The following is an 11,449-nucleotide window of genomic DNA, read 5'->3' as shown; positions in this document are numbered from 1 at the left end:
CTTGACTCATCCCTTAAAGTGGCAGTAACTGCAAGTGCATTGCCACAATCAGATTTAAATCATTGTGTGTAGAGTACAGTGGCATCCACATCTAAGTGCTGAATTGACAAAGTTCATGCTTCAAAGACTTGCAGTCCAATAGCACCCTTCAGTATTGTAGGAAACCACTGAGGGGTTAGTCAAGAAGTTTTGTTAACATGATAAAATTCCAGAAGTTGGCACACAGGTTTCTTGCTTCTGATACAGCATCAACTTTCCCCTGTCTCGAGGATTTGCCTGGGAAACATAAATCTTAAACTTTAGGATTATAATAAAAGACAGCAGTTCAGGCAGTCCTCAATTTACAATGTTTCAAGTTACAACGTTTCGCACTTACAGCGTTTCTAAATTGACACCCTGTTTCAACTTTCTGATGTCAGTTTCAACTTTACAACGCTTGATCTGATGTGATGCCACGCCAGTGAACAAGTTGCTGTGTCACCCATCTCCCTGGAGAACACCTGTCCAAACTTCCTTGGATACTTTCTTTAAGAAAGCAGACAAGACTCCAGAAGAACCTGCAGCCAAGACTCCTGAGAAGACTGCAGCCAAGAGCCCTTCAAAAAGTCCAACCAAGAGCCCTTCAAAAAGTCCAGCAAAGTTACCTCAAAGAAGTCTTTCCAAATCAATATGATTGCTATTTACAACATAAATACATTAATGTAGCTATATTACTCATCTATAATTGATTGAGTACAAAATTCTGGGTTATTTTTTATGATAACAGGGTATCAGGCCTTGGCTCAAGAACCAATCCCCAATTTATAACATTGTTTCCTATAGGAAAATCAGTTCCGAGTTACAATGTTTCGACTTAAGATGCCATTTTCAGGAACCAATTGTGTTGTAAGTCCCTTGACTGCCTGTAATCTGGTTTGCTGAGAACGGAATTAGAAGTCACAAACCTGGATTCTCTTCTAATGTATGCTATGGAACAAATCCTTTAGGCCTAATGATCAAAATGCTCTTTAATTTTAGACAGTTTTAGTTCTTTTTTGAGTGCCAGTTTGAAGAATCTATTGAGCACATGAAAATGGCTTCAACTTTGGTCTCAGTTTTCTGCTCCCCCCCCCCGCCCCACAACACACACACACACACACACTCTTTATTCAAATCCAAAATGAAGGGCTTTCCCTCCAGGCTGAAAGGGAAAAAAACCCACCTCATCTTTGATTAGAGTAAATACAGTACACACACGCGCACACACTTACAGAGTATATAGTGGTGAAGAATGCTTCACATTCAAAATCTTGTCTAAGTCTATCCCAACCATGCAGTTGGTCCAATAAAAGATATAACCCACAAATATCCTAGTCTTGTATAAAATTGGTATGTGTATGCACACATACATGTTACATTTTAGATATTTTAATGCAAAAAAAAAATAATGTATAATTTAAAATCCACATTCTGCATTATCAGGAAAGGAGGTGTGAAATACTCATGTCTCCAGGATGTCAGCACATTTGAATCAAAGGATTAGCGTAGTTCATGAGAATGAAATTGCATATTCAGAACAAAATGACTTGATTTCCCTCCAGACTTGAGTCATTTCGTGTGACACCAGAACATCAAGGTGAAAAAAATAACTTTAAAAGTATTTTGATTGATTATAGATATTTTTGGCATGGAGCTTTTCCCCTTTCCCCTTTGGAAAGCAAGTCAAAATGGGGGTGGCCATAATAACCCTTCTTATAAAAAAAAAAAAAAAAAAGAAAGCATTGTGTTCTGTTGAAGTAGTTGACTTTGATTTAAGAAGCTGGTGAACCGTGGCTTCAATAGGTTTTTAGAAACCCTTGGCATCTTGCCATCAGCAACATGGCTTTTCTCCTTCTGTGATTCAGATGTGGGAAATGGGAATCCAATAAGAAAATAAGACAGTTCATTCATGTTGCAGTGTGTCATAAACTGACACCAGTGAATATCGTGTGACAAGCCCTAAGTGACATAATGCGATGTGATGCATCAAAACTACATCATGTTCAAAACCCAACAAAAATGATTATCTGCAACAGTTTGAATTAACTGTGGATGGATAGAATCTGTGAGTCATTTGCCAGAGCTATGACTTTATTAGAAATGTTGCTGCTCCTATCCAAAATACTCAGCTTTCAGTATGATTAAAGTTGAATAGAATGTATGTGATGTCTGAGGTTTCTGGTTTTAGGTTAAAACCAAATAATACCCAATAAAGTGAAGAAAAAATATGTTAGATTTTCAAAAGAATACATTGAAAATATCCCATACGTATCATGTTTTATTCCAATGCTGAAAATTGTTTCTAGAAGGAACCAAAAGCCCTGTATTATGCACACCAATTCATCCTCAGGAACATGGCCCTTCAAGATTTCCCTCTGAAAATTTACAAATGACACCATGCAATTTAAAATATGTATTCTGCATTATTGTTGAAAGAGATATGAAATGCTCATGTAGATTTTCAGCACAATTGAACCAAAGCATAAGCAAAATTTCCTGGGTCTGAAATTGCAGTTTCAGAACAAATCACCTGACATGTATCAGTACGGTACACACTGACAATTTTTCTTTTTTTTAAGAAAAACAGTTCACAACAGTTCGCTATGTTATGTTTTTCTACCAGTGGACAATGACAATCAGAGTAACCCTCAAAACAGAATTCCACTGTCTGAAAATGAGTTGTGAGCCCTGAAATGCATCTACTTTTGTGAACATAGCTCTCCAGTGTGGGACCACTGATATAATGAAGTGGTGAGTCAGGCCCTGTGAGACTTGCTTTCTAACTTGTAACACTTGTATAGAGAATATACTATCACTTGTTTGCCCAAATCCAAAACCTTTTGAACTTATAAACAAGAGCCTTTTAAATATTGCATACTTGTAGAACTGTCATTACCTCTCTATTCTGGCTGGGCTCCGTGGTTGCAAAAGAGTGATGAAATCCTTAGGGGTTATTTTATAGCAGTGGTTTTCAACCTGTGGTCTGTGGATCCCTGGGGGTCTGCAGACTATGTCTAAGGGGTCCACAAAAGATCAATCAAAAGTATGTGAATACCGACACTTACAATTCAAAGGGGTCCACACCTCCATTTGAAATTTCCAAAGGGGTCTGCACCTGCATTTGACATTTTTTTAGGGGTCAGTCTGAAAATGAAAAAAGGTTGAAAACCACTTGTCTATAGTCCTACAGCCCAGACTAAATCCTGTCTTCTCTGTTATGACATTACCCTCACAACCTTATATGTAGGGACCTACCAAATTCACAGGCCCCAACAGCCAATCACATGGCTGTAACATGGCCAGGGCCCTTGATTTCATTTCCGTATCATGGCCAGGACTGCCATTTTGAAGGTGGGGCAAAGTACCCCCTCCCTAGCCCTCTGATTGGCTGAGGAATGCTGCAAGTCCCACCCCTCCCTGGCATTGAGTGAAAGCCCTAGTTGAAGCTGTCTGGATTGTTAATTCAGTAATTATTACCCTTTTCAAGGGGCAGAGGACCATAATTACTGAGTAAATAAACAGTTTAAGTGTGGCAATTAAACAATGCCCATACCAAATTGAAATGTAAAGCTAGCTACCTGGCTAGCAGGAGAAAGGGAGTTTTGGTGGGCTTTTCCCTGCTCCCCTTCTCCTCCCTTCCCCTTCTGGAAACAGAGAGATGGGAACTTTTCCTGTCTCTCTCTCCTCTCCCCGTCCCCCTCCCCCTTCCTCTCCCCGTCCCCCTGCCTGCCTCCCTCCCGCCTCCCCCCCACTTTCAGGAGATGGGCAGTCTGCCTTTTTTGCCCCTTTGTTCCCTTCTGCCTCCCCCCGTGCTTCTAGGAAACAGCTTTTTGTCAGCTCTTTACTAGCTTTTTTAACATAGCCAGTTCCCTGCACTTTTTCACGGGGAACTGGCTATTTCACAGGAGACTGCCAATTACACGATTTCACAGAAATCGTGTATTTGGTAGGTCCCTACTTATATGGTAATGTGTGAGTCTTGTAGTACCTAGTGTTCTTAAAGCATCACTCCTTGGAGATAAATGTTGAAATGAGAATCTCAGTTTTAATTAGAAAAGGAAATATCTAGATACCACAAGTGGCCTCTAAAGGGTTAAAAACCTGGGAGTAAACAGAAAGAACTCCAACTTAAAATAATTTGCTGATTTTTTTTGCCAATCTAAAAGTGGAAAGACCCATTGTTGATTCAGTAATCTCTCTATCTTCATGTTACAGTACAGAATACAATTCTCCCCATGTAAGCAACACCTAGTAAAAGGTTGGAAAAAATGAATGACACACAGAGAAAGTGAAGCTGCCAGACAGCTCCAGAACAAAAACAATCTGTTGAGTAATATGGGCTTGTTGTGGGCAGACACAATTCTAAGGTCCCTCAGGGAAACTGGAAATATAGGTCAGGAAGGCACAGGACATAGCTTGTCAGGACACCTGTAAGTGCTCCAGACCACAAAGGATATTTCTGTCTCATCCATCCTCAGTCCTCTCTCCTTCTTTTCAGTAGACCTGAGGGCATTAGTGCACTCCCAAGGATTTTGTATAAATCATAATTCTCTGGAGGTCCTTCACAGGGTGTGGGGGGAGAGAGAGAGAGAGAGGGAGGGAGAGAGGAGGAGGAGGAGGAGGATGGTTTGGGATCAGCAGAGGAAGTTTAGGGAATTCTTTATGCCATAGCTAGGCATAGAGTGGCTCAGCGGTCCTCTGCTAGGGGAGCCTGACCATCCTGAAGCCCAACCAAGCCACTATGGAATCTCTATCCACAGCAATATAGTATTAATGCATGCCTAAAGTTTTAAAATTCATATTGTTCCTACCAGGTTGACTTAAACACTGCATAACCACTATCAAGGTGAAACTAGTTGCCATGTGCATTAAGGTGGCTACATTGTTTTTGATTTGGGGGTTAGCATATGTGGAGCAGGAATGACACACTCTTCTAAATTTATCCCTGCATCCACTCCTGTTCTTGTGCTCAGATATGGCTAAATAAAGGCCTTTGATTATGTGTGCTAGTGCCCTGAAATTGTCATGGGGTTGGGCCCTGGTTCTGTGGGCAGCAGCTCTTCTGAGCCCACCCTTAGGTACTGACACATGGAATTCAACCAGCAGTAACCCATATCTATGGACCTGGAGGGAGGCAGAGATCTGAAACCCACTGAAATGCCCTGGTCCATGTAAAATGTCCGGGGGTGAGGCAGGCTGAGTATTGCCATTGCTAGGAAGGGTGGGAGTGGGAGGTGGATCAGGTTTCCACTCACCGCTCTGCATCTGTGAATTAGGCCTTAACTAGGGTTATTTCAAACTGGCTCAGCCACTGAGCACCTTAATTGGCCCATCAATCCTTAACTGGGCCACTGGCCCATACACAATTGCTGTGGTCCAAGCACAGTGCCACCAATTCTCACCCTCTGTTGTACAGAACAGAATGCCCCTTCCTTTCTGGTATATTCCAGGGTTGAGGGGCTATCTGTACTGATTGCCAGCCCCATACCTGAGCATTTCTCCAATCCATGCCCCACCCCTATAACACCAAGTCACCCCTGAGCCATACGCCAACCCCAGGGCCATGCACCACCCCAGAGCTTTGAGCACTCAACCATCACCCTTTCCTCAGAAATTGCTGAAACTTACTAATAACTGGTGCTGGGTTGCCTGTGTCTGCCTGCTCCATGAGGGTATCGTCCAAACTGTCCCCATCTTGTGTGTCCTGGGTCTGAGTCTAGGTAGAGAAGAAGGGTACTAAGCAGCATCCTCATGCTCCCTCCTGGCCGTTTCAGTAGCAGGTGGCAGAGAGGGGACTCCACTGTCATTTTTTGTCATCATTGTCATAGCATCATTGAAAATGAGGATTGAAAGAGACCTCAGGAGGTCATCTAGTTTAACCCCTTGCTCAAGACAGGACCATCTTCAACTAGATCATCCCAGCCAAAGCTTTGTCTAACCAACCTTTGTCTTAAAAATCTCCGAAGATGGAGCTTCCACCATCTCTCTGGGTAACCTGTTCCAGTAGTGAGATTTTTTTTCCTAATATCTAACCTAAACTTCCCTTGCTGCAACTTGAGACCATTGCTCCTTGTTCTGTCATCTGCCACCACTGAGAACAGTCTAGCTCCATCCTCTTTGGGACCACCCTTCAGGTAGTTGAAGGCTGCTATTACATCCCCTCTCAGTCTTCTCTTCTCTAGACTAAATAAGCCCAGTTCACTCAGCCTCCCCTCAGAAGTCATGCGCCCTAGCTCCCTAACCATTTTTGTTGCCCTCTGCTGGAGTCTCTCCAATTTATCCACATCCTTTCCGTATTTAATTTTGGGCCCTCCATTACAATACTCCAGATGTGGCCTTGCCAGGGCTGAATAGAGGAGAATGATCACTTCCCTTGATTTGCTGGCAATACACCTACCAATGTAGCATGGTATGCCATTAGTCTTCCTGGCAACAGGGACACACTGCTGGTTCACATTCGGCTTATTGTCCACTGAAACCCCCAGCTCTTTTTCTGCAGAGCTGCTGCCCAGCAAATCGACTCCCAGCCTGAACAGGTGTGTGAGACTGTTCCATTCTAAGTGCAAGACTTTGCACTTGTCCTTGTTGAACAGCATGAGATTTCTTTTGGCCCAATCCTCCAACTTGCCTAGGTCACTCTGAATCCTAACCCTACCCTCCAGTGTATCTACTACTCCCCACAGCTTGATGTCATTTGCACATTTGCTGAGGGTGCACTCTATGCCATCTCCCAGGTCATTGATAAAGACATTGAACAAAACCAGCCCCAGGACTGACACCTGGGGAACTGCACTTGATACCGGCTGCCAGCTAGACATTGAACCATTGATTATTACCCTCTGAGCCTGATGCTCCAGCCACTTTTCTATCCACCTTACAATCCATTCATCCAGCCCATACTTCCTTAGCTTGCCTCTGAGAATGTTGTGGGAGACCATACCAAAAGCCTTTCTAAAATCAAGGTATACCACATGCACTGGTCTCTCCATGTCCACAGAACCAGTCATCTCATCATAGAAGGCAATCAGGTTGGTTAGGCATGACTTGCCGTTGGTGAATCCATGCTAACTGTTCCTAATTAACTTCTTCTCCTCCAAGTGCTTAGAAATGGATTCCTTGAGGATCTGCTCCCTGAGTTTTCCAGGGACTGAGGTGAGGCTGTCTGGTCTGTAGTTCCCTGCATCCTCCTTTTTCCCTTTCTTAAATATGGGCACTGTGCCCTTTTCCAGTCATCCAGGACCTCTCCTGATTGCCATGAGTTTTCAAAGATGATGGCCAGTGGCTCTGCAATCTCATCAACCAACTCCCTCATCACCCTTGGGTTCATTCCATCCAGCCCCATGCACTTGTATATATGTCCCATGCTGCTTTTTCTAAATAGTCTTTCACCATTGTTTGCTGCTTACCTCCTCCCCAAACTGTGCTGCCAGGTGCAGTAGTGTGGGAGATGACCTTGCATATTATGACTGAGGCAAAAAAGGTATTGAGCACTTCAGCCTTTTCTGCATCCTCTGTCACAAGGTTGCCTCCTCCATTCAGTAAGGGACCCACACTTTCCCTGACCCTCCTCTTGCTACTGACATACTTGTAGAGACCCTTCTTGTTACCTGTCATGTCCCTTGCTAGCTGCAACTCTAATTGGACTTTGGCCTTCCTGACTTCATCCTTGCATGCCTGAGCAATACTCTTATACTCATCCCTAGTTATTTGTCCAAGTTTCTACTTCTTATAAGCTTCCTTTTTGTGATTTAGTTCACTGAAGAGTTCCCTGCTAAGCCAAGCTGGTCTTCTGCCATACTTGCTAGTCTTTCTCCATATCAGGATGGTTTGTTCCTGCACTCTCAGTAAGGCTTCTTTAAAGTACAGCCAGCTTTCCTGGACTCCTCTTGCCAGTGCTGCCCCATCAGACTGCCTTCCCAGGGGATCCTACCCATGAGTTCCCTGAGCGAATTGAAGTCTGCTTTTCTGAAGTCCAGGGTCCTTACTTTGCTGCTTTCCATCTTTCCTTTCCTCAGGATCCTGAACTCGATCATCTCATGGTCACTGCTGCCCATGTTGCCATCCACTACTACATTCCCCACCAATTGATCCCTGTTTGTGAGCAGCAGGTCAAGAAGAGCATGGCCCATGTCATAACACCATAGCCCCCTGGGCATACAGTTTGTGGTGTAGTGGGGAGCAGTGGTGCAGTCCTCCCCAAGGATCCTTGACAGCTCTTCACAGAAAGGGACCCTGGTCTTTATGGCACCCAAGACATTCTTTGCGTCCCTGACCCCTGCCCTGAACATACTGCCAGTCCTGATGGTGCCCGAGTCACCGAGCCACCATGCATAGATTATCTGGTTTTGTTGGCTATCCTTCATATCCTTGGCAGCGGTATCAATGGTTCTCTCCTTACCCCAGATCACAATGAGATCCAGCACTTCACCCTAATGACAGTTCATGACTCTCCTGTAGGGCTCTGAGAAAGGCATTCTCTGGTTCAGAGTGCACTGGAGCACTCAAGCAAAAGTGGCAGACCTTGATGAACCTTGCGGGTTTCAATGGGTGCTTGGGGTGGTTCCATGGGGGCAGGAGTTACACCCCCCTGGGGAATGTAGGCACCCATCTTGGGGCTGGTACCACCTGCACAAGTACTGGTACCACTCCTGTGGGTAGTAGAGTTCTGGAGGGTGGATAGACAAGCTCTTAGAGCAGGAGAAGGAGTAGGGGGCTAGAAGTGGTGCATCCTGAGATGCTGGAGGATAACAGATAGCTCTTATTATCTCCATAGAGTAGGCTGACAGTAGCTGATCATGTGTTCCTTAATACAATTTAGAGATACAGGAGACCCTCGCCATTCATGGGAGATACGTTTTCGTATCCCCCATGGATGGCAAAATTAATGAATAAGGCACTGTGTTCATGAATGCAGTGCCCTGGTTGCTGGGGGGGAGGGGGCACGGCTCCGGCAGCAATAGCGGGAGCACAGCAGCAGGAGCCTGGCGGCAGCAGCAGGAACCCAGTGGCAGCAAGCGCGAAGCTCCCAAGGAACTCCTGTAAGTGTATAAAGAGTACTTAAAATGCAGTTTTGGCATTTGCGAATATTTGAAACCGCTAATGCCAAACCTGTGAATAGCAAGGGTTTCCTGTACTCCTCACCCGAAAAGTCATAAATTTGCTATGATAAGAACACATTTAGCATGTGTTTTATTGCTTGAATGTGTGGTTGCTCATGTTAAAATGCATTAAATACATATTAAAATCCCATGGGACATGACCCATAGTTGATGTTATCTTAGCTTTGGTGTACCCAGCTATGTTACAAAACCATAGCATAGCTTCTGACTATGCTACTACTATCTTCATGTCTATCTTAATTAGGTATATTTGCCCACTTTTAAGACAAGAAACCATTGAAATTTACTATTATATTAATAATCTTCATGCCATTATTTTTTGTAGGTCTCTTGTGAGCTTTTTCTTTTTTTAACCTCAGATCATCTTTTACTCCTTAATGGCAAGTAGTTTATTTTGAGGATAGAACTGACTGAGTTTTGTTTCCATGCACTGTATACGATATCTAAAAGACCTGATGCAGATGGATCGATAAGAGCTGATTTTTATTTATTATCCCATCTTCTTCACTTTATTTTTATGACTCTTAAAGATGTTCTATCATTGATATATCATTTTTGACTGTCTCCAAATAAAATGTAGTTTGGACAACATTGCCATTGATATTTGTGTAAAATGCTAGAGCATTAAATAGCCCAGAGGACTGGAGTAGTCAGTCTTTCATTTCTTGAGCACTTGTTTGAATCCAGGCCAGGTTACTACTGTGTAAAATGTGTTACCATCTAGCAGATGTGAAATGAGTCGAATCACAGTTTTCTGCATTGATATGCTTTTGTGTGTGCTGGAACTTTCTGGTTGACGACATTTTAATCAGGAATTCCCAGGGGTTGTTTTGTAGGTTTTTTGAAAACTAAATGATTCTGCTATGGCTTGTCTTCATTACGAAATGTAATTGTGTTTAAACACAACTCCTAGGCGACAGGATTCTGAAGCAGGTCAGTGCAGATAATGGCAAGTAGCATTCAGTATCATCATGACCATAAAAAATGGTCCCGGGAGATATACAAAACTAGACAATCCAAAGCTTAATAGGGCTTATCCTTATCTACAATAACCAGGAAGTATGTCAACTAACTTTTTTGTCAAAAATTTAAACTTTTTTGATTGATTAAGGATCCAAGACTAATATACCCTATGTCTTGGGCAGCTTTTACAGCCTGTGCTGACCTCCCTGGTCCTATAGCTAGACTGCTATCAGTACCCAAAGCTGCCAAGTTTAAAGCTATACTTGGGTCTATACTAGAATTTCAGCTGAAATAAATAAGAGGTTCTTTCAACCCAAACTTCAGAATTTTTCATTTACAATTAACTTAAAGTTGTATAAATGCTTAAAATTTGTTGAAAGACAGTGATTTATGTAGACTTGAGCAGCAGTACTATGATGCCATGCTTTCTGCTATGATGTAGAATCATAGAATCTTTAACCTATTCATGTGGCTTGCTTTCTTTCTAGAGCAACATGATCTTAACTAGGTGTTTTTGAGTCAAGTATCACAACTGTCTCTATACATTTTTCTAACCCCCCCCCACTGAGATATGCCTTCTTGGCAAAACACTCGTGGCATTAGGCACATTTTGAAAAGCAGCCATTGAGCTGAACTGAGCATACAAGGCATGCATCAATTTGATACATATATTATCAAACTGCTGCATGTATTCCATACAGTTCAAAAGGATATATGTGTGTATAGAATGCATGGGTTAAGCCTTGAAGTGTTCTGCTGTGACTGTATTACTGTGATGACATCTTCAAATATCTACACATTTTCTTCATGCAACTCAGACATTATGAAAAGCACACATACTCAACAGGAGTATTTTGGAGAAGAAAGGGTTCAAGTTTCTCCCCTGAATCTGTTTTAAATTACATTATGATGACAACCAAAGACATTAGGAAAATATTGGAAGAGTAAAATCACAGAAACATTTTAAACTTCTGCATCTGAGACAGCATGTGCAACTAACCTCTAACATAGCCAAAATTTTAGACTTGGAATAAGATGTACCCTGCACATTTCAAGAGGATTATTTTGGTTTTGGTGAAGTTAATGGCAAGGTGAAGAGAGCTGAAAATTGGATCAGGAGGGTAAGATTTTCAAGAGAATTTCCTTCAGCTCTCTCTCACAAACAAAATAAGGCCAAGATTTTCAAAGGGCTCAGCACCTACTAGCTCTCAATGTAACACTATGGGAAGATTTTCTTGTGGTACCTAAATGGGAGCTGAATTCTCTCGAAAAGATGTTCCCAATTGTGGGTAATTCTGCAAATGTGATTCATCTGGGAAAGCTTAAGTCTGGTCAGACTCGCACTCTTC

At 42.7% G+C, this 11,449-nt stretch overlaps 1 long non-coding RNA gene across 4 annotated transcripts in view; it reads left to right on the top strand.

The window, feature by feature from the left end:
- LOC109285837 (uncharacterized) overlaps window positions 1–9,728 on the top strand; it is a 59,135-nt gene extending 49,407 nt beyond the window's left edge. For all 4 annotated transcript variants that reach the window (XR_009462614.1, XR_002093721.2, XR_009462613.1 and 1 more), the window contains exon 4: window positions 420–9,728. This is a non-coding gene — a long non-coding RNA (uncharacterized LOC109285837). The remainder of the gene's footprint in view (window positions 1–419) is intronic.
- Window positions 9,729–11,449: the final 1,721 nt, after the last annotated feature.

This window comes from Alligator mississippiensis, chromosome 5, assembly GCF_030867095.1.
Source record: "Alligator mississippiensis isolate rAllMis1 chromosome 5, rAllMis1, whole genome shotgun sequence".
In the NCBI taxonomy this organism is placed as follows: domain Eukaryota; kingdom Metazoa; phylum Chordata; order Crocodylia; family Alligatoridae; genus Alligator; species Alligator mississippiensis.
Note: the sequence above shows the minus strand (reverse complement) of the source record. Positions and strands in the feature narration are given on the sequence as shown.